The sequence below is a fragment of the Oncorhynchus mykiss genome, chromosome 22, assembly GCF_013265735.2.
Source record: "Oncorhynchus mykiss isolate Arlee chromosome 22, USDA_OmykA_1.1, whole genome shotgun sequence".
Classification (NCBI taxonomy): domain Eukaryota; kingdom Metazoa; phylum Chordata; class Actinopteri; order Salmoniformes; family Salmonidae; genus Oncorhynchus; species Oncorhynchus mykiss.
The window spans coordinates 35,312,295-35,336,369 of NC_048586.1; the positions used below are offsets into that span (position 1 = coordinate 35,312,295).

The window sequence follows — 24,075 nt, forward strand, 5'->3', positions numbered from 1 at the left end:
TCCTCAAAAGGTTCTACAGCTGCACCATCGAGAGCATCCTGATGGGTTGCATCATTGCCTGGTATGGCAACTACTCGGCCTCCGACTGCAAGGTGCTACAGATGGTAGTGCATACGGCCCAGTACATCACTGGGGCCAAGCTGCCTGCCATCCAGGACCTCTATACCAGGTGGTGTCAGAGGAAGACCCTACAAATTGTCAAAGACTCCAGCCACCCTAGTCATAGACTGTTCCCTCTGCTACTGCACGGCAAGCGGTACCAGAGCACCAAGTCTAGGTCCAAGAGGCTTCTAAACAGCTTCTACCCTCAAGCCATAAGACTCCTGAACATCTAATTAAATGGCTACCCAGACTTTTTGCATTGCCCCCCTCTTTTACGCTGCTGCTACTCTCAGTTATTATCTATGCATAGTCACTTTAATAACTTTACCTACATGTAAATATTACCTCAGTTACCTTGACACCGGTGCCCCCGCACATTGACTCTGTACCAGTACCCCCTGTATATAGCTATGCTATTGTTATTCACTGCTGCTCTTTAATGATTTGTTATTCTCATCTCTTACTTTTTTTCATTTTTTTCTTACAACTGCATTGTTGTTTAAGGGCTTGTAAGTAAGCATTTCACTCTAAGGTCTACTCTACACCTGTTGTATTCTGTGCATGTGACAAATAACGTTTGATTTGATTCGATGAGAGGTGAGGAGTGTGTTGTGTACCTCCAGGCAAGCTGATTTGTGAACTTCCATTGATATTGGTTTCATATTTGCTTAGATATGATGGTAGGGACATTTTTTATTAACACTACACTTCAACCAATGCCTATAATCTACTAAATGTTCCGTTTTTCTTTCAGATTTATCATGGCCTGGAGATCTTTATATGACATTATGTGATGTTGACTGTTTGTGTCTGTTCAGTTTCTTGGTTTTCATTTTCGGTTGAATAAAAAACCTCATATGAAATTAAATCCAAATTGCTATAAAGTTGCAAGGACATAAACAGTTAAACATAAACAGTCATAATATAAAACCATTGCACAATTGTCCTCTTTCTTTGGCAGAATAGGAATATCCCAGTCAAAGCAATGAAAAGCATTACAACCAAACTGTGTGATAGATGGCTTGTTGTGGACACATCATTCCACTGTTCTACTGGAAGTTTCTACTGCTTTGATCAGGGCATTAATCTTTGTCACCTTGCATTTTGGTTCACATTTTGTGGAATGCGATAATGAAGTATCCAACTAGGTCTCCATTTTAACAGCAAGAACATTTTACTTTACAGTACTTCCTCCGTAAAGTAAAACTCTAAAATGGTTGCCAACTTAAAAAGTGTTTTTAATATATGAAGTGAATGTATTGTCATATTTGTTCCAACTTCCATACATCCAGACTCTAAGCAGACACTATAAAGTAACGAATCAAACTTCTATACTCGTTTCTTCACTTTCTGACAGCCTAATTAGGTGTTTTTAAACTCACAGCGAGAGAGAGGCACACATTTGTTCACGGAGGAACGAGGACTGCACTGCAATGCCTAAATACTGTACAGTTTATCAAAGGACAGTGAATTTTCCAACGTTTCTGACCGTCAACACCAAGTTTAAAAAAATCTACATTCTGTCATTGCTTCTCATTACCACTCCTGGCAAACATACATGTACCTTCATACAGCAAGAAGCTTCCTCCCAATTGTACAGGTTGTAACTGTTAGGAAGTGTAGTTTTAAAGAAAAATGCATCCTGAATCCAAAATGCTGTATCGAATGTAATGCAATTAAGAAGCCAGATGCTTTGTGCTGAATTAAATGTCTTATGAGACACTGTGGTCTTACTTTCCCTTTCCATCTGGTCTTAAATCAATCCCATTAACATCCCCCTACTTGGATGTTTGGCATATGTTTTGTCATCCTCTGAGGCCAAACTTTACTTTCCTCTTCAATTTAAGTACTACCGTGCTGCTGACTAGTTGCCAGTGGAGGAAAAATAATAGAGAATGATAACATTTTAATTTATATTCCCACAATGTATAAATGTTTTTTGAAAAAGATGCATTCACAGATTCCAAACTCCTTTCAAACTTTTCAACTTAATGTAGACTGTGATTACACATAACCTTTTGCATAAAAGTGTCATCAAGTTTGGGAATCAGTTCATTCATTCATGAGTCTTTGTATTATGTAAAGTGCAATGGCACAACAAAACAAATGGTCTTGAGAAAAAAAATGCCATCTTATTGAAAAGAAGGACCATGTTGGAGAAATATAATGTTTTAGCACATTTCCTTATGAAACAAACACACAAACACACGCACACAAATCTAAGTGATGGATCTTCCAACATATTGCATCCAGCACTGATACCAAGCAACAACACTGCACAATGGCCATCCAAATCCATTCTAATTCCAAAACAATCTATCATCAGTCAAGCTGCAGCTCCAACCAGTGTTTTAATTATCTAATTCCCAGGCAATTTCACACAGAGTGAAGCAGAACTGTCAGTCAAAACATAGTATTGGTTAAATGGCTTTATCCAGGAGCCACTTAACTAGCAACATACTCCACAGCTAGGCCCTAATCCTCCCCACGTTCTCCCTTAATTCATGACGTGGATCTGATGCATTGACTGACATTTTCCACCATTCAAGCCTGATAAAGACCTTCAGGTCGAAACATTGCACAATACAACAGCGGGAGCCTTCATCAATGTGCAGGTATATATTATTTATTTCCTGAGTTTATATTATGTGTACCCAGCACCTGCAAGTCATTAATATATGCAATTTAGCAGATGCTTTTATCCAACACTCCTTACAGTAATGGAGCGATACATTTATAAAGGGGTAGTCCCAGGAATCCATCCCACAACCCTGGATGTGGGTACACTATGTTTGGAACTAGCCACTACTCACCCATAACAGCCAATGCTGACGCTTTGGTTAGCTCCCTCTTCATGCTCTCCAGCACCTCCAGACCACTACCGTCCACATTGCACCTGTTGATAGTGCCATTACCAGAGCTGATCCAGTACAGCTTGTTGGCTGTATAGTCTATGGAGAGACCTGGGGGAGAAGAATGACAGGGTTAATAATAGGTTTTAAACCTTTGTGTCACTATAAAATGAAAATCTGGTGAGTGGTGAAATATAGTGAATTTTATTTTTCAAGTCAGATGTATAATATGTGTGTTTCTTTATTTAGATTATTTTTTATTTAGTCACACAGGGTCACAGATGTAGCCTACTTGCAGTGTGCAGTGAAATACTTAAGCTCCAACAGTACAGAATGAAACAATAATAATAAAACAATAAAACATACTGTATATATGTACGGTACATGTTTACAACTGTGACAAGGATACATACATACAGTATAATGCTAATTGGGGTGTGGGCAGGGTAATTGTCCGTAGGCTGCTATTCAGCAGCCTGATGGTTTGTCTGTAGAATATATTGGCCAGTCTGTTAGTGCTAACCATGATGCTCCTGTACTGCCTGTGTCTGAGTGACGGAAGCGGGGAGAACAGGCCTTGGCTCGGGTGGCTGAGGTTCCTGATGATCTTCTTGGCCTTCCTGCAACACCTGATGTTCTCGGTGTCTTGGAGGGCAGGCAGTGTGCACCCAATGGTGTGTTCGGCTGAGTGTACAACCCTCTGTAGCGCCTTGTGGTCTGCAGCGTTGAAGTTGCTGTATCATGCTGTGATGCAGCCCGACAGTATGCTCTCAATGGTACTCCTGTAGAACACATGAGGGCCCAATGAGACATGACAAATTTCTTCAGCCTCCTGAAGTTGAAGAGTCACTGTCATGCCTTCTTCCCCACTGTGTCCGTGTGGTTTGACCATTTCAGATGTGTTTTTAACCGTCTCCACGGCGGCTCCGTTGATGAGGATGTGGGCGTACCCAGCCTGGTTCTTCCTAAAATCCACAATCAGCACCTTTGTTTTGCTAACATTGAGGGATATGTTGTTCACCTGGCACCTGCCAACCTCCTCCATGTAGGCCGTCTCGTGGTTGTTCGTAATCAGGCCTACTACTGTCATATCATCAGTGAACTTGATGATGGTGTTGTGAGGCCACACAGTCGTGGGTATACAGGGAGTACAGGAGGGGACTGACGACAAACCCTTATGGAGGAGGGTTTGGAGGAGGTAATGTTGCCTGCCATCACCACTTGGGGGCGGCCTGCCGGAAACTCCTCCATAGGGGTGAGTTCAGTCCCAGGACCGTGAGCATTGTGGTGAGCTTAGAGGGCACCATGGTATTGAAGGCCAAGCTGTAGTCGATGAATAGCATCCTCACATATGCATTCCTCTTGTCCAGGTGGGTGAGGGCAGCGTGCAGAACAGTGGTGATTGCATCGTCTGTGGATCTTTTGGGTGGTAGGCAAATTGGAGAGGGTTGAGTGTGTCGGGGAGGGAGGAAGTGATGTGATCTTTGACTGCACTTCATGCAGATGACGGAAGCGAATGCTAGTCATTCAGTCCAGTTACTTTCCCTTTCTTGGGCACGGAGATGATACTGTGAGGATGAGTGTGAGATTGTTGGAATACTTTTTGCGACCTGGGAAGTGACTCCATATGGGCCTTTATTTGTATCTATAGGATTCAGTGTTAATGTGGGTGTGTACTTGTGGCTGTGTTTGTGAGTGTGTGCATGCCTAAGTGTTTGCGAGTGTGTGTTTTTTGTGTGTGTGTGTGTGTGTGTGTGTGTTTGTGTGTTGGAATGATTCGTCGCGGCCTGCCTGGGATATCTCTATGACCTCCACTTGACATTATAAATAATTTGACCAATCTCCAGCGGACGTGATGGGATTTGACAGAACGGCACAATTGATGGTGGCAACTGGAGGCTATTTTGTGTCTATGAACAGCTTTCTCTCTGTGTGTGTGTGTGTGTGTGTGTGTGTGTGTGTGTGTGTGTGTGTGTGTGTGTGTGGATTTATGGAAGGCAGATTCACAGTCACAACACATCAATAATTTACTCCCGTTCGCAGGTCCGACCCATCATCATACATGATGTAATGTGATGTATATTGTGAACCATCAATTTATATTTCTGACAGGGCCCATCAAGTCAACCCAATTGAGACCCATCAAATACAATGATACTGTGTTTAACTGAGAAAGTGAAGACTTGACCTTTCAGGTCTACATATGCAGTGAGAACAGAACAGCTGCTTGATACATGAACCTGCAGATGCACCATTGTTCACTGAAGCTTGTATCATCTAAGTATACAAGCTTCAGGTTGAACAACTGTGTATGGCAGCAGATTATGTTTTCAGTTAGTAGCAAATTATTTAAATCCCAACCATTTGTAATTTTGCTTTATAAGAATAGAATAAACCAGTGCTTATGATCAGGGGATATGCAGGTAGAAATATGTATCGTGTTCATTTTAGGCCTTTCGTTATCAGGACTAGGGAAGTCCTCAAATGTACACCCTACATTGGCCAAAGCAGGTACTGCCAGGTTGTTGTACTGCTCCTGTGTATGACATTGGAATATGTCCCATGATAAATAATGTTGGAAACATTGTGTTGGAACAAGCAGTAATGTTCCACAGTCTGAACAAACAGAGCTATAATGTTCAACTGACCGACTGGTTCCCGTTGGTTCTGGTGAAGGACCTTGCTGTTGCTCCCATCCATGTTGGCTATGTTTATCGTGTTGCCATCTGTCCAGTAGATTTTCCTAAAGTCAAAGAGCATCAGAAGCCTACAGTTACACACACATTGCACATTACATGTTACTTTTTCCACACTTTGTTACGTTACAGCCTTATTCTGAAAAGTATTAAATGGTAGTTTTTTTTGTCATCAATCTACACACAATAACCCATAATGACAAAAACAGTTATTGACATTTTTGCAAATTTATATATATATAGAAAATCACATGTACAGAAGCATTCAGACCCTTTACTCAGTACTTTGTATAAGCACTTTTGGCAGTGATTACAGCCTTCAGTCTTCTTGGGTATGACACTACAAACTTGGCACACCTGTATTTGTGGAGTTTTTCTCATTCTTCTCTGCAGATCCTCTCAAGCTCTGTCAGGTTGGATGGGGAGCGTTGCTGCACAGCTATTTTCAGGTCTCTCCAGAGATGTTTGATTGAGCTCTGGCTGGGCCACTCAAGGACAGTCATAGACTTGTCCCGAAGCCACTCCTGCATTGTCTTTGTTATGTGATTAGGGCCGTTGTCCTGTTGGAAGGTGAACCTTCGCCCCAGTCTGAATAGGGATGGTGGCAGGTTTCCTACACTTGGTTTTCAGGCCAAATAATTCAATATTGGTTTCATCAGACCGGATAATCTTGTTTCTCATGGTCTGAGAGTCCTTTAGGTGCCGTTTGGTAATCTCCAAGCTGTCATGTGCCTTTTACTGAGGAGTGGCTTCCGTCTGACCACTCTACCATAAAGGCCTGATTGGTGGAGTGCTGCAGAGATAGTTGTCCTTCTGGAAGGTTCTCCCATCTCCACAGAGGAACTCTGGAGCTCTGTCAGAGTGACCACCGGGTTCTTGGTCACATCCCTGACCATGGCCCTTCTCCCCCGATTGCTCAGTTTGGCCGGGCGGCCAGCTCTAGGAAGAGTCTTGGAGATTCAAAACTTCTTCCATTTAAGAATGGTGGAGGCCACTGTGTTCTTGGGGACCTTCAATGCTGCAAACATTTGTGGTACCCTGTCACAGATCCGTGCCTCGACACAATCCTGTCTCGGAGCTCGACGGACAATTCCTTCATTATTTCCAGCTACATTTACGTAAAAGGTATTCCTGTTTTTTTTTACATTTGCAAACATTTCATTATGGGGTATTGTGTGTAGATTGATGAGGGAAACATTATACTTAATCCATTTAGAAAAATAAAAGGAGTCTGAATACTTTTCGAAAGCACTGTATATATATTTTTATATATAACATTCTACTGGTTGCAAACATTTTGTGTAATCATTTAAAATATAAAAACTGTAAGTTTTGAATCTTGCGTTTTGTGTATCAGTTCATAAACCTAGTGCCATGGAATCGGTACATCGGAAATCTCCTCCTAATTATTTTGCTACCTGTATGGTGCAGTTGTCTATTTTTTTGTCCTTAAATTAAAGTGGTATAGTTTATTTATCACAATTTTCTTTAGCCAATTTTGGTCTTTAATGCAGGGGCCAACAGACAAGGTCCTTCCTTACCTTCTCACCTTTCCACTTGCCTCCTCCATTTTTGCAGTTATGCTGCAATCAGTTAGTTGTAATTTTGAAGAGCAGAAGTTTCCATGTTTGTTTTATGTTTTTTATGTTTGTTAACTCCATGTGTGACATAACTCCACCAGTCCTATTTATGATATAATTGACAAAGATTATACAGTTTAAAAAAATCTATTCCAATTAGTATATTTGAGTTTAACCATAATATATCTTCTAATGTTTGTTTCACTTTTAACTTTAACTTTTTAAAATTAATTTATTTGTGGATCAAACTGAAATTGCAAATAGTTATCTGTTGCTTGTTTTAAAAATGTTTGTCATATAACTGAAAGTGAGAGGTTTTAATCTGAATGAAGGGAAAAGGGCCATTCTTAAACATGGGGTTAGCCATTCTTACTAATCTGTTAGAGAACCAGTTTGGATTTAAGTATAATTTTTGTATAACTGAATCCATTCGTGAGAGGTCCAATGCTTTAATATTTCTGCACTCCGAATTCATATTCATTATATAAATAGGTCCATTCAATTTTGCCTGGCTTGCCGTTCCAAATAAGAGTGGAATATTTTTTCCTTATATAATAAAAAAAAAAACAAGTAGTTAGGTGTAGGTAAGGCCATACAGTGGGTATAGAAAGTCACCACCCCATTTCAAAATGTTCACCTTTTGTTGCCTTACAGGAAGGGGAGGGAGTTCACTTACCCAAATAATGTATTTTTTTACAGCTTTAATTTTTTATACATTTTCAGAGTTTTTAAGAAAAACATTTGCTTGGATATTGTGGGTTACTGTTTGTTAATAAAGCCGGAAAAAGTCCAATTTGATGTGTTTTCAATTCAGGCTGTAAGGTGAACATTTTGAAAGGGTGTGTTGCCTATCTATACGCACATTAAGTAAGTAGGTAAACTGGGATATGACTAAAGAATTCATCAGGGTGATTTTTCCACAAATAGACAGGTGTTGTCCTTTCTATGGTAGCAAAACCTTATATAATTTGGCTAAATTCTATTAAAATGTATCGTTGTGAAATTATTATTTTGGGATATGAATACCGAGTACAGCATGCCCACTTCACTGTCAGACCATTTTAACTACACAGTAATGTAAAAGTTACATTTTTTGAGATCCAATATGTAATATGTTGCATTTATCATAATTCTGTTTTAATCCAAAGAGGTTAGAATAATTATCTAGATCCTCTATGAGGCTGTGCAGGGATCCAAATTGTGGATTTGAAATAAAACATGAATTGTCACCGTACAATGACACTTTTTTTTAAGCCCTGGATTTCTAACCATGTGATATTATTGCTGGATCTGATTTTAATAGCTAACATTTCAATGGCCATAATAAATAAGTAAATATGTTAATAAAGGACAGCCTTACTTTACTCCCTTTGACAATTTAATTATTTCTGAGAAGTTGCCATTATTTACTATTTTATACATGGGGTTATTATACATGACTTTAATCCATCGTATAAGAGATTCTCCAAAATGTAAATAGTCCAGGCATTTATATATAGATTCCAGTCGTACTTTATCAAAGGCCTTTCAAAGTCAGCTATGAATACGAAATCTAGTTTCCCAGATTTTTCAGTGTTTTATTGTTTTCACTGCTTGTCTTATATTATCTCCAATGTATCGTCAATGTGAAAAACCTATCTGATTAGGATGAAATAATTTGGTCGTAGAGAGCTGTTTACTTTCTTCATGTCGATACTGTGTGGCTAAATTGCACACAATATAAATATTTCCACTGAATAATTGCTGCAGATTCTATGTTTTTTTTTTCATGACAGAAGCTTGGAAATGTACTTTTATCAGTGTCTTGTCTACAAATGGAAGATATTTGTTTTTCCTAATCCCACGCTGACGGTGAGCCCAGTAGATAATGATGAAGTACACAGATGCTGGTTTAATCTACTTACCCCTTTGTGGGGTGCACAACAAGGCACCTTGGTTTATCAATCCCATGAATGACTGAGGTCTTCAAGGAACCATCCAGGCGAGCGGCATTGATTTGAGACTCATCATTCTCTGAGCTGAGCCAGTATAAATTCCTAGAGAGCCAGTCTAACGCCAGCCCACGGCAGTTTAGTATATCTGAGGGGATAACAAAGAGAGTGAGGCTGTCAATCCAACATCTAGTTTTACAGAATCACATTGGTCATCAGTTAGACAGGATAATATACAGACCTTGGGACAGCAAACAGGTACCAAAACATTGGTATTCAATGTTGTTTATGTTTCCTAACAATTTATATATTGATATATTTTTTTAAATACAGAGGAAGTAAAGATAACACTTCATTTTATGGACCGTAATAAACCATTCTTTTATAAGGTATTTATAAAGTGTGTGTTCATCATTTATTAAGCGCTATTTATACTTTATTAATACTTTAGAAATGTTTTGAGTGACCAGTGTAATTTCTTACAAAAATATGAACATGCAATTAGTAGACAGTAGACAGCAGGAGCTAGTAAAAGAAAAAGCACACAACACAGGATGTTTAGTGAAATATATAGATGTGTGAATAACTAGCTTACTAACATTTACAAATGCAGGAGTCATGATTCATAAATGGTGAGCAAAAATGCTTTATTATGGACCCTTAAAATAAGTGTTACCAAAGTAAAGATTATAATAAGAGTGTGGCAAAAAAGTTTATGCAGGCAGGTTTTTGTTCTGTTTTTTATCAGGTGGTCATTAATTAAATCTACGGCACAAATTTACAGAATGGGAATTAGGGTGTACTCTGTGGATAATCAAAGAATGAAGAGAGGAGGCTCTTCTTGAAAAACAGCAATTGTCTTTTGCTCTTTGATGACGTACTTTCATGCAATACAATTTGGCAAAACAGATATTCCCATCAAAGCCACAGCAAAACAAATAATGATCGTAGAAGTTATTTCCTGCCTTTGTCTTGACACAGTGTTTCATCCCTTAGTAATGCCAATCAGAAAATTGAGAGCTTGGGACTATAAGGTTCTACCTGCATTTTTTGTCAAAATTTAGTTATTGACAGTTATTGACATAATCTTGTTCTGTTCAATGTTCTCTACCTATATAGTACTCTAAATACCCCCATTCATGTTGTTAAGTTCAAAAGAATACTAGATAAACAATTGCTGACACCATTCAAACCAATGAGGGTTCGGAACTTAAAGTCAATTATCTCAGAATCATCTTTTTGCAGATAGAACCAAGCTCTCGAAATGTAAATGTCCATCTTATTAATCAAATGAGTGGAAGGCTCTGGCACTACGTTATTTAAAGGCCTATACAGTAGTTCCTTCAACCCACAAGACTATGTTAGCCAACTGAGCTATAGCCTGGGAATAAGCTCAGGGGAGTTAACACGAGTCGTCATGTCTTAGGCAAGGTAACTCACCATGACACAACCATCTCTGATACATTATTATCTCTCTGAATTACACACTTATGAAGGACAGACTCAAGTGTGTCTCAAGTGGCACCCCATACCCTACATACTGGGATTCAGCCATTAACTACCTCCAGAGATGACAGTCTCCAGGCGGGTGCCGTTGATGAAGGCCCGTTTGATGGTCTGTGTTTTTACATCCGCCCAGTAGATCCGGTCCTCCTGGGTGTCGTAATCCACAACGGTGACATCATCAATGTCTGGGGCGGTCAGTGCCGTCATGACGTTCATGTAAGGGTTGTCAATATCCACACCACGGATCTCTGACCGCCTGACGTAGAGGAGGAATCTTTTCAACACTATGGAGAAATCAGATTAGGAGAGAAATATCAATGACTACCATTGATTTGTGAAGCGGTTGAACTTTTTAGTCAGATATGGTTATGGGGTAAGATATGACATGCAAATGCTGATGTTTATCCAATACTTCACAAATGCCAATGAAATCATAAATATGTAAAAACATAATTCTGTCATTTTTATGGTTCTTTGTTTAGTGATTGTGTACAATATCCCACTTGTTTGTGACTTTGATAACAAAAACGATAGATACAGGGTTTACAGGATTGAAGATGGCTGTCCCACTCACCGGCGCAAGATTGTTTGTTGAGGGACAGTTTCATGAGGTGTGGACAGGTGCAGGATGCAGTACGGTTGTAATTGATAAGACACAGGTGTGAGCATGGGCCACGCCCATTATTCTCTTCACATGGGTTAGACGCTGAAGAGGGAGTGAGAGAGAGGAGGGGGTCAGGTTGAGACTTGTCAGCAAAAATATAGAAAAAGATGCAAAAGGAGGAGAAACAATTGGGCTATGATGAATACATGAAGTGAATTGAACAAAAAGCCTCCCAATAATCTAATTTCTGTGGAAAACATTTATAGGAAGTCATTTTTATGAAAAGTGGGCATTGTGTCAAGAAGCAGTGCGGCTTGGTTGGGTTGTGTTTCGGAGGAAGCATGGCTCTCGACTTTCGCCTCTCCCGAGTCCATACGGGAGTTGCAGCGATGAGACAAGACTGTAACTGCCAATTGGATATCACGGAATTGGGGAGAAAAAAAAAGTTATAATACAAATGCACATGTTTTTGTTGAGTTTAGGTGCATCCTGTTTCCATTGATCATCCTTGAAATGTTTCTACAACTTGATTGTAGTCCACCTGTGGTAAATTCAATTGAATGGATATGATATTGAAAGGCACACACCTGTCTATATGAGGTCGAACAGCTGACAGTACATGTCAGAGTAAAAACCAAGCCATGAAGCCGAAGGAATTGTCCGTACAGCTCCGAGACAGGAATGTGTCGAGGCACAGATCTGGGGAAGGGTACCAAATATCTTTCTTAAATGGAAGAAATTTGGAACCACCAAGACTCTTCCTAGAGCTGGCCGCTCGGCCAAACTGAGCAATCGGGGGAGGAGGGCCATGGTCACGGATGTGATCAAGAACCCGATGGTCACTCTGACAGAGCTCCAGAGTTCCTCTGTGGAGATGGATAAACCTTCCAGAAGGACAAATATCTCAGCACCACTCCACCAATCAGGCCTTTATGGTAGAGTGGCCAGATGGAAGCCACTCCTCAGTAAAAGGCACATGACAGCCCGCTTGGAGATTGCCAAAAGGCACCTAAAGGACTCTCAGACCACGAGAAACAAGATTCTCTGGTCTGATGAAACCGTGATTGAATTATTTGGCCTGAATTCCAACTATCACATCTGGAGGAAAACTGCCACCATCCCTACGGTGAAGCATTGTGGTGGCAGCATAATGCTTTGGGGATGTTTTTCAGTGGCAGGGACTTGGAGACTAGTCAAGATCGAAGGAAATATGAACGGAGCAAAGTACAGAGATATCGTTCATGATAACCTGCTCCGGAGCACTCAGGACCTCAGACTAGCGCGAAGATTCACCTTCCAATGGGACAATGACCCTAAGCACACAGCAAAGACAATGCAGGAGTAGCTTCAGGACAAGTCTCTGAATGTCCTTGAGTGGCCCAGCCAGAGCTCGATCAAACATCTGGAAAGACTAGTGCTGTGGTGGTCACAAAATTTAGCCAGCCGGTGATTGTCAAGCAAATAAGTCTCATTCTCACGGGCTCTCAAGTGGCACAGTGGTCTAAGAACTGCATCTCAGTGCTAGAGGTGTGATTGGGAGTCCCATAGGGCGGTGCACAATTGTCCCAGTCTCATCTGGGTTAGGGTTTGTCCGGGGTAGGCCGTCATTGTAAATAAGAATTTGTTCATAACTGACTTGCCTTGTTATGTAAAGGTTAAATTAAATAAATGTAAAAAAAAAAAGACTGTTAATTGACATAAACACATTTAGTATCTCCTGGCTTCCACACACAGCCTAGAAGCCACTTTAAAAGGTCTAATAAATCCATGTTATATAGCTTACACCTTCGTTATTCGTTATTTATTGTTTAACATTAATTTATCAATCAATGTACAACATTTATTTACATTACAACATACAAAAACATATATATTGAAAAAACAGTTCTTAAAATCAATCTGCAATATACCATGCTATGAAATATGATAATGATGGGCGTGGATTAATTTATCAATCAATGTACAACATTTCATTAAAATTACAACATACAAAAACATATATTGAAAAAACAATTCTTAAAATCAATCTGCAATATACCATGCTATGAAATATGATAATGATGGGCATGGTTTTGATTCAACTCTGGTTATTAACACCAACACTGAGATTATTTTACACCAATGAGTGTTAATTAAATCTATAAGTATTGAATTATGTTTAGAGTGTAGGCCCTCAAAATAAGGCCTTATGGAACACACATTGTGTTAAAAAATTACATTTTAGTGATACCATTTTTCTTAGGATCTCACTTGGTGATGTCCTTAGGACTGAAAATGGATGACTGCAACAACCATGTCTGTCACTACCAAATGCAGTCGTGTGGTAACTGTACAATTCACTCGAAAGGCAAGGCACTCTGGGAAATAAGTCTTTACACTAAGAATTGTGTTAATTTAACGCTGTTCCAGTGTCTATACATGTCCACGCTTTCAGTGTTTAACGCACTCGACAGCGAGGTTTCCATCCAATTTGTGACAGATTTTCTTGCAAATATTCTATAATATTCATAAAACAACGTGCACATTTCCCCACTGAAGATGTTCCCATCAAACATACTTTTTCAGATTTAAAGTTGAGTGTGATCACGTAGTGGTTTTCCATCGCATTTTCAACTCTACTGATGGTTTTGTCACAAAAACAGTTTATATAGTAAATGTGCCCACTCTGCTCTTGGCACATGTACTTTTGCCAACAGTTTGCAGATACAGTGGGGGTAGGCTACCTACATGATGAGATCATTATGGATAAGACTGATATTATTTGCATTTGTCAAACGGCATCCAAGCATTGATCATCATGTCACCAGAATAAGACCCTGGATATTTACTGGAAGGGAGGATCAAGATCATCACCTTGCGCATTCACCACTTTGTGAAGTTCTTCATAACTTATTTCATGTGTTGCCTAATAAAATGCATGCTTTCCCGAGTTGTTGTGGGAGGACTAAAAAATGTATCATCACGTGACTCCAAGTTTACTTTGATACAATGGTTATTATATCAATATTTCCGGATAAAGGTGCTTCCACCACAATTTCTCGCATAATGATTTTTACAGACGCAAAAAGATCCCACCATGTCTAACGAACAACTTGTCTGTCGGCATTTATAAAATTATATATTATTAATCCGCATGAAATGGTTGTATGGAAACATTGTTTGTGTTTATTTAACACTGGAGAATTTGCTCCCTATATAAGCAGTATATAAGCATTATACAAACAAACAGAGTTTCTCCTTCTTTGTCAACAGTCACTTCAGACGAATAAATGCACCGCTTTTTCAGATTGGATAGATATTTCCTTTTGGTACATTCAAACCAGATATAAAGATACCTTTTTGCAGTGATTTACCTGAAGCAAGTTTGACAAACTCATTTCCAAACTCATTTCCTGGACTGTGTCTTGTTGAATACATTATACATTCAGATGGTTTAGAAGAGAGAAAACTGCTCCGTCTGCTCCGTCTGTTCTGTCTGTGTGAGTTGAAAACATACCCAACAACACTTGACTCATGATAGGAAACCAAAGCCTGGATACATTTCAGCGTTCAGCCTTGAGAAATGACAATAACACGGGAAAGACTTTGTTCATTTCTAGACTGTCAGACGTCTCATGAATAAATAAACCCCCATGCTTAGCTAACATAAAGAGCAGAAATATGCTAGTTTCCAAAGAGTGATATCTTTTCAATGCAAACCGTTAAGTCTACTGGGTATACTACGTAATGTAAGCCAGGGCTGGGGCACTTGGCTGTTGTAAATCTCAACTCTCAGGAGGTGCTAGAATATTCATAAAAGGCCTCAGGTAGTCATGGTAAATGTTACAGTAAAATATGTGGAGTGAAGTGTATTATGCTGTTGTTGTTTTTTTAACAGTCACTGTTTTGAAAGGTACATTTTTTTTTAAATACGACTGCATAGATATTCAGACACACAGAGGTGTATTTTCTAAATCAAATTAATAATTCAACATGTTTATGTTAAAAACTAATGCAGGGAGTAGTGGCTCTGTCAAGCAAGATGTGTTATAACCAGGTTGTATTATCAACAACACTCCTCTCTTTCTTTCCATCACTCAGAAGCAAATGCGACAAGGTGGCTGTGTAGGAAAGACACATATTTACCTTGTAAATGTGAGTTGCCCATTTTCTGAATACAAAATTATCATTATAGCTTCAAATATTACTACTCTGCATGTATTTGAAACAGCTGCTTACTTCCATGCAGTGATTGCATGCACTATGCATGCTGATCAGATTTATTCATTCCTAATCGCTGCAAGCACAGTGCAAAGATGTGGAGATGCATTCAGAGGTCATTTTGTTTAATACCATTTCAGGCACACTCAGATTTGGTTGCATTAACGCAGCCATGAATGCAGAATACTTTATATGAAATCATCATTACTCAACAACTGGTACTTACTACATTGTACTGCGTCTTTATAAATACAATATAAAGCAATCTGAGATACATCATTTGACAAATGTACGGACACTATTCTTGTATTTCCAATATGATCATGTTAGTCTGCTGCGTATCACCAGAGCAGTGAGGGGAGAGTGTTAGGATCTGTTTGATGTGTTATTGTAGCTATAATTAACCAATTACTGTTCCTCACTGGGAGGCATTGGAACAGATTTTTCCCTTAACTAATCATTGGCACCTCCTCCCTGTTTTAACCCCCCCCCCCACACACACACACATACATACATACACACACCACATGATGTATTTACAACAAGACTGTTGACGCCCCGAGACAAGCTCCAGTTTTGGCACCCACCAAACACCCCCAGAGACAAGTACTGTACCACTGACAGCTCTCCTGTGGTCTCCCTCCCTCCCTCTCTTGGTCTCTCTGGTCCAGATCTGCAGGGCCAAGCAGAGAGCACCAGCATCTACAGGCTTTGGGACTGACTGGTTGGAGTGGATATTAGCCAACTCTCCCTCACTGGGCTCTTTAAAATGGGATTAGACATACTTACTGGCTTCTTTAAACGTGCAGTTCAATTTGCTCACTTATCTAAGCAGAACAGTCTCGGGCAGGCAGTTACAGAGGTGGAAACAGACATTAACTTCTACCACATTGGCATCATTCCGGGATTGCTGAATAGATGCAAACCAGATTACTAAAGTGTGAATGCTTGTTCATGGCCGGCGATATACATTCTTAGAAAATATGATCTTTTTAAGGGTCTGAGAGTAAATCCGGTGGTCGTTAAAGGAAAGAGAATATCGGCATCCAAGATGTTCTGATTCATTGATGATCAGCTGTTTTACAGATCAATCAATTTCCGCAAATTAATTTAGAAACAAAGTGAAATGAATGAACACCCACTCAATGCTGAAGAAAATGACTCTGAGCCTGGAAATATAACTGTTGATTATGCATATTACATGAGAGTAATATATTCAGGCCTTCTGCCATGCTATCTGAACTGAACCGATAGTCAAAGAGACATTAACAAAAAAAACATTGAAAATTACAGTATATTGAAATGCCAAACGGATTATGAAATGAAATCGGGTGGCAACTGGTAAGACTATTTTACTTTCCATACACCTATATGCATAATCTGCATAATTGATTTAATTAGTACCTTTATTCTGACTTCCAATGGGCATATACGGAGAAAGGCTGTCATCTGTGTCGACAGGATTATTCGTAACACGCTCTCATTCTGCAGTTCCTGTCATTAATTCTAGTTCAATTATTTTTTTAAACGGCTTGACACTTTAGCATGAACCAATTAGCCTAATTTGGGCGGAGGGAGAAAACACATTCTGAGGTACCATTAATTCAAGCTAATTCTCTGCATGACCACCTTTTTCAATCATTCAGCCCCTTCTCATTGTAGGCATGCTGAGAAGCCCTATGATTGGCAGGCCCAATGACGGCAGAGAAGCAGCTAAAATTAATACCATTATAGTCTTTCTCTTCATCTCAATAAAACAGGGGTTTCACCTATTCGGAAAAGCTTCTTAGTCAATACACAGAGGAATTATGAGTAGAATCAGTTCAACTAGAAAATAATGGGCCAAATCTGATACATATTATTTTCAGAATTTGAGTAAGAGTTATATGCAACCAGTTTTCAGGATACAGCAGGGAAGTGAGATAAATGGAGAATCTTCATTGCTGTTTAGTCCTAAACAAATCACTGAGAACAAAGGCATCAAACTGGCCGTGGTTACAGGCCAAACAGATCAAATGGACATGGGTAAATATTTAACCATTAAAGCCTTGTTCACTCTGCAGGCCTTAATACTCAAATCAGTTGTGTTTATAAAATCTGTTTCGGAATACTGAGTGTCCAAACAGCAAGTTACAAGTGATCAAATCGGATGTGTGTGTGTTCAGACAGCAGTTATTTGCTGACATGGCTATGCTAGTTTTCATTGTGACAACGGGTGTGTGTGCAGCGGTGTAGGCTGATTGGTGGTGGTGCTCCTGCTTCCTATCACTCAGAAGTTATGTAGCAAGCTAAGGTGACATCTATAACTGCCATGAACATTTCCCAGTTGCTGTGAATGTTCAAATTCATTGTAATTAAAGCCTCAAAGGAGAAGACAATCCAACTTTCAAAACAATTCATCTTTGGCTAGCCACAGCAGTCAACTAGCTAGCTAGGTAGCTGTTTAGCTTTCCAGCACATTAACTCATTTGTTAGTAAACAATTAACAAGCTAGTTAGCTACCATGTCATGTTATCGTCAAAGTGTCAACAGAATAGATATTGCCAAATAACAGTCTAAAAACAACAAGGGCAAATATATCTGATTTTACTGTTGAGACAAGTCACATGGCCAGGAAACAGATTTTCATCTACTTCAAACCTAAGGTGGTTTGACATGTGGCTTGAAATATGCAATTCCATGAGGCTTTTGCCTGTTCACACTGCAGAAAACAGAGCCCAATCTGTTATGCAAAAACGGTATAGCATAACAGCAATACAGTACTTTATTATTTAAATGTATGAAAATAAAATCAGTAGTTGCTATTGGTATTTTATATGGCACCGTAGGCCTTAACAAAGGCTTGTAAACTGACAGGAACTAGAAAACAAAACAGATCAATGGACATGACTAATCACTCAACCATTAAAGGTTTTAGACATTCTGCTAATCTGATCTGTACCCTACTTAAACGTATTTGTCAGGTAACCACTACCACATATCAGTTGAATTGGTACAGCACTCCCACTCACGGGTGCAACAAATATAGCCTCTAACAAGGCACACCTTCAAATATGTTAATGAGCAAGAGACTCTTTCCCGCCGATTTTCCCACAATGCACCACAAATTACCACTGTAAAACATAAATACAGTATTTTACTGTGCCTCCTATAGTGTTTTACTGTTGAAATTACAGAACTGTCTTACAGTGTGCTGTAAAACAAATGTATGGAATTTTACTGTGCAATCTATGGTAATCTACTTTATTCAGTTTATACAGTATCATAATGTTTATTAATACATTAAGTTACTGATAGAATTACAAAAACGGCTAACAGTGTAGGTCTAGGCCGTTTACCTTGTGGCTGTCTGCTGGGGTGGAAAATCTGTAGGTCAAAGGGCTGAGCGCTGGTCTTCTGGATCACTGTGACATTACGGCCCGTCCACTTGTTGGCCCTGGCCAGGCTGTTAGTCCTCCAGTCTGTCCAGTAGACACTGCCCCCGAATAGGGACACCGCAAAGGGGTGTGACAGATACTCATGTCCCCTCAGGATCTCTATGACCCCACTTCCGTCGTACAGCGCTGAGTAGATGGCATCAGAGCTGTGAGAGGGAGAAGATATGATACAGTACGAGGGTGACTCTAAACAGTAAGCAGACTAGCCAGAGTAGGTACAGTAAACAGACTAGCCAGGTAGATAACATACAGCTCAGATAAGATTACATCAAAGCTGTTAGAGGGAAAATACATTATCTGGATGTCATGAGATTGTATAGAGAAAGAGACACAGTATATGCAGACTATTCAGATAGAGTAACCATGGATGTACAATACATTGTAGCATAGAAGGCATGAGAGCTGTTGGTGAAAAGAGACACTGTGGTATGGATTTCATCATGAGGCTGCCGGTCTATATACAGTAAACAGACTAGCTATGCCATGAGAGTACTGAACAGTACATTGCAGCTGCTCATTCACTTGGTATATTTACTCTTGATTCAATGTATTGTGTGTAAGAGTAAGGAAGGTGAATGTCTAAAGATGAAAAAGACTACCCAGGTAAGGCTACCATGGTTGTATACATTGCATCTCCTTATTTACTTTTAAATTAAAATGTAATTTAAAGCACAGTTTCCACTAGTTCCCAAATAGTGAGGAAGGTGTTTTAACAAGGATGTCATATGGTGTTTTTTTGGGAATGCTGTAGAATGTTAATGTAAATCGAATAATAATAATAATCTTAATGTATATTCTGACGATAGAAGAAGTGATATTTTCTCATCATAGAAATGTCTTCCTGTGGTTACGGCACATTTAGATAAATTGGCCTTCTGTTCGCTGTAATTGAACATCTCCCTAAAGGAGATGAGGCAAAGAATATAACATGCTGTTCATGCTTATACCATATGTGTATCCAAATAGGCATCACTGCAGCCTAATGTTCATCACTGCTGTGCTCCTATCCTGATATGTTGTCAATGTAAATAAGAATATGTTATTAATTGACTTGTAAAGGTTATATGTAAATAAAGGTTACATAAAGCATTATAACGTGTGAGTGAATTACCGAGCGTCAGTCCAGACGATTCTCTTCTCCAAATGATCCAGAGTTAGTCCGTTGGGCCAGGCTCCTATCTCCATGTCCTTGAACACAATGTGTCGTCCTCCTCCGCTCATAGAAGCAGCCTCGATACGGGGGAAGGTAGCGTCCCAGTCTGTCCAGAACAGGATTCTAAAAACATTCAATCAATCAAGAAAATGAATGTATAAAGATGTTTTTACGTCAACATCAACAAAGTGCTCTACAGTAACCAGCCTTAGACTACGAAGAGCAAGCAGAAAACCCAAGACAATAAAACCCATTCAGATGATCCAAAGAAGACTGATAGATTAAACAGGACTTGAAGAAAAAGCCTCCATGTAAGGAATAAATGAATTAAGATCATTTGAAACAAATGAACAAATGGACAAAATTAGACAATAGCACAAACTAGATAACAAAACCATTCACTGTGTTGAATACAAAAGAAAACTAGGGCTGACCCCAATTGACTGGTCGATTGTTTGGTCGACTGAGATGCATTTTATTCAAATAGTAGAATATATATATAGCACCAGTCAAATGTTTGGACACACCTACTATTTCAAGGGTTTCTCTTTATTTTACTATTTTCTACATTGTAGAATAAAAGTGAAGACGTCACAACTTTGAAATAACAGATTTTGAATCATGTAGTAACCAAAAAAGTGTTAACTTTCTTGATGCACCCATCCCGTTAGCAGGATCATTTTCGTCAACATCCGCTGAATGGCAGAGCGCCAAATTCAAATTAAATTACTAAAAATATTACATTGTCATGAAATCACAAGTACAATATAGCAAAACACAGATTAGCTTGTTGTTAATCCACCTGGCGTGTCAGATTTCAAAAAAGCTTCCATTTGGTTGGTGTGTTATGGTCAGAAATCCACAGGCTCGAGCGGTCACAACATCGCAGACGAAAATTCCAAATCGTATCCGTAAAGTTCGTAGAAAAATGTCAAACGTTTTTTTATCATCAATCCTCAGGTTGTTTTTACAATATATAATCAATAATATTTCAACCGGGACTGTAGCTTCTTCAATGGGATAGAGAGATAAATGTCTGATCCAAGCTGTTGCGCATGCAAAACGCTACTGGCACCCAGCCATACAATGACACAATGTGATCGTTCTCGCTCATTTTTCAAAATAAAAGCCTGAAACTATGTCTAAAGACTGTTCACACCATGGTGAAGCCATAGGAAAAGGAATCTGGTTGATATCCCTTTAAATGGAGTGAAGGCAGGCAATGGAACAGAGAGCTTTCAGGAAAAACAGCACTTCCGGGTTGGGTTTTCACCTGCAATATCAGTTCTGTTTTACACACAGACAATAATTTGACAGTTTTGGAAACTTTAGAGTGTTTTCTATCCTAATCTTACAATTATATACATATTCTAGATTCTGGGCCTGAGAAATAGGCCGTTTCATTTGGGTATGTTTTTCATCCAAACATCAAAATACTGCCCCCTACACTCAAGATGTTAAAAAAATCAATATATATTCTTCAATTTTGCCTTGATGACAGCATTGCCACATTTTGCCTTGATGACAGCATTGCACTCTCTTGGCATTCTCTCTAGCAGCTTCACGATGAATGCTTTTCTAACAGATTTGAAGGAGTTCCCACATATGCTGAGCACTTGTTGGCTGCTTTTCCTTCACTCTGTGGTCAAACTCATCCCAAACCATCTCAATTGGGCTAAGGTTGGAGGATTGTGGAGGTCAGATTATTTCATGCAGGACTCCATCACTCTCCTTTTTGGTCAAATAGCCCTTACACAGCCTGGAGGTGTGTTTTGCGTCATTGTCCTGTTGAAAAACAAATTATACTCCCACTAAGCGCAAATCAGATGGGATGGCGTATCGCTGCAGAATGCTGTGGTATCCATGCTGGTTAAGTGTGCTTTGAAATCTGAATAAATCACTGACAGTGTCACCAGCAATGCACCCCCACACCATCACACCTCATCCTCTATGCTTCACAGTAGGAACCACACATGCAGAGATAACCCATTCACCTACTCCTCGTCTCACAAAGACACGGCAGTTGGAACCAAAAATCTCAAATGTGGACTCATCAGACCAAAGGACAGATTTCCATCAGTCTAATGTCCATTTCTCGTGTTTCTTGGCCCAAGTAAGTCTCTTCTTATTGGTGTCCTTTAGTAGTGGTTTCTTTGCAGCATTTCAACTTTGAAGGCCTGATTCACGCAGCAGGTGTGTCCAAACTTTTTTTTTTTTTTTTTAACCCCTTTTTCTCCCCAATTTCGTGGTATCCAATTGTTGTAGTAGCTACTATCTTGTCTCATTGCTACAACTCCCGTACGGGCTCGGGAGAGACGAAGGCTGAATGTCATGCGTCCTCCGATACACAACCCAACCAGCCGTACTGCTTCTTAACACAGCGCGCATCCAACCCGGAAGCCAGCCGCACCAATGTGTCGGAGGCTACACCGTGCACCTGGCAACCACTGTGCCCGGCCCGCCACAGGAGTTGCTGGTGCGCGATGAGACAAGGAGATCCCTACCGACCAATCCCTCCCTAACCCGGACGACGCTAGGCCAATGTGTCGCCCCAAGGACCTCCCGGTCGCGGCCGGTTACGACAGAGCCTGGGCGCGAACCCAAGGACTCTGATGGCACAGCTGGCGCTATTTCCCTATTTTGTTACGTTACAGCCTAATTCTAAAATGTATTAAATAAAAACAATTCCTGAACAATCTTCACACAACACCCAATAAAGACAAAGCGAAAACAGGTTTTTAGAAATGTTTGCAAATATATAAAAGATTTCAAACAGAAATATCTTATTTGCATAAGTATTCAGACCCTTTGCTATGATACTCGAAATTGTCACAGATCTGGGGAAGGGTTCCAAAAAATGTCTGCAACATTGAAGATCCCAATAACACAGTGGCCTCCATCATTCTTAAATAGAAGAAGCTTGGAACAACCAAGACTCTTCCTAGAGCTGGCCGCCTAGCCAAACTGAGCAAATGGGGGAGAAGGGCCATGGTCAGGTTGGTGACCATGAACCCAATGGTCACTCTGACAGAGCTCTAGTGTTCCTGACAGAGATCTAGTGTTCCTTTGTGGAGAAGGGAGAACCTTCCAGAAGGACAACCATCTCTGCAGTACTCCACCAATCAGGCCTTTATGGTAGAGTGGCCAGACGGAAGCCACTCCTCAGTAAAAGGCACATGACAGCCCGCTTGAAGTTAAAGTCTCTAAGACCATGAGCAACACTATTCTCTTGTCTGATGAAACCAAGACTGAACTCTTCGGACTGAATGCCAAGCTTAATGTCTGAAGGAAAAGTGGCACCATCCATACGGTGAAGCACAGTGGTGGCAGCATCATGCTGTGGGGATGTTTTTCAGTGGCAGGGACTGGGAGACTAGTCACTAATAAGGCAAAGATGAACGGAGCAAATTACAGAGAGATCCTTGATGAAAACCTGCTCCAGAGTGCTCAGGAACTCAAACCGGGGTGATAGTTCATCTTCCAACAAGACAACGCCCCTAAGTACACAGCCAAGACAACGCAGGATTAGCGTCGGGACAAGTCTCTGAATGTTCTTGAGTGGCCCGGCTAGAGCCCAGACTTGAACCTGATCGAACATCTCTGGAGAGACCTGAAAATGCAGCAATGCTCCCCATTCAACCTTTTAGAGCTTGAGGGATTCTGCAGAGAAGAATGGGAGAAACTTCCCAAATCAGGTGTTTCAAGCTTGTAGCGTCATACCCAAGAAGACTCGATGCTGTAATTACTTCCAAAGGTGCTTCAATAAAGTACTGAGTAAACGGTCTGAATACTTAAGTAAATATGATATTTGATTTTTTAAATATAAATTAGCAAACATTTCTAAAAATTACAATTTAAGCTTTATTTTGGTGTATTGCACTTGTGAATGCATTTTTGAATTTCGCGCTCTGCATTTTCAGCGGAATGTTGTCGAGGGGAACCCCTAGCCTTAAGAAGTTTCATTGATTTTAGAATAAGGCTGTAACGTAACACAATGTGGAAAAAGACAAGGGG

At 39.9% G+C, this 24,075-nt stretch overlaps 1 pseudogene; it reads right to left on the reverse strand.

The window, feature by feature from the left end:
• Positions 1-24,075, reverse strand: part of LOC110502094 — a 332,876-nt pseudogene that overhangs the window by 173,965 nt on the left and 134,836 nt on the right.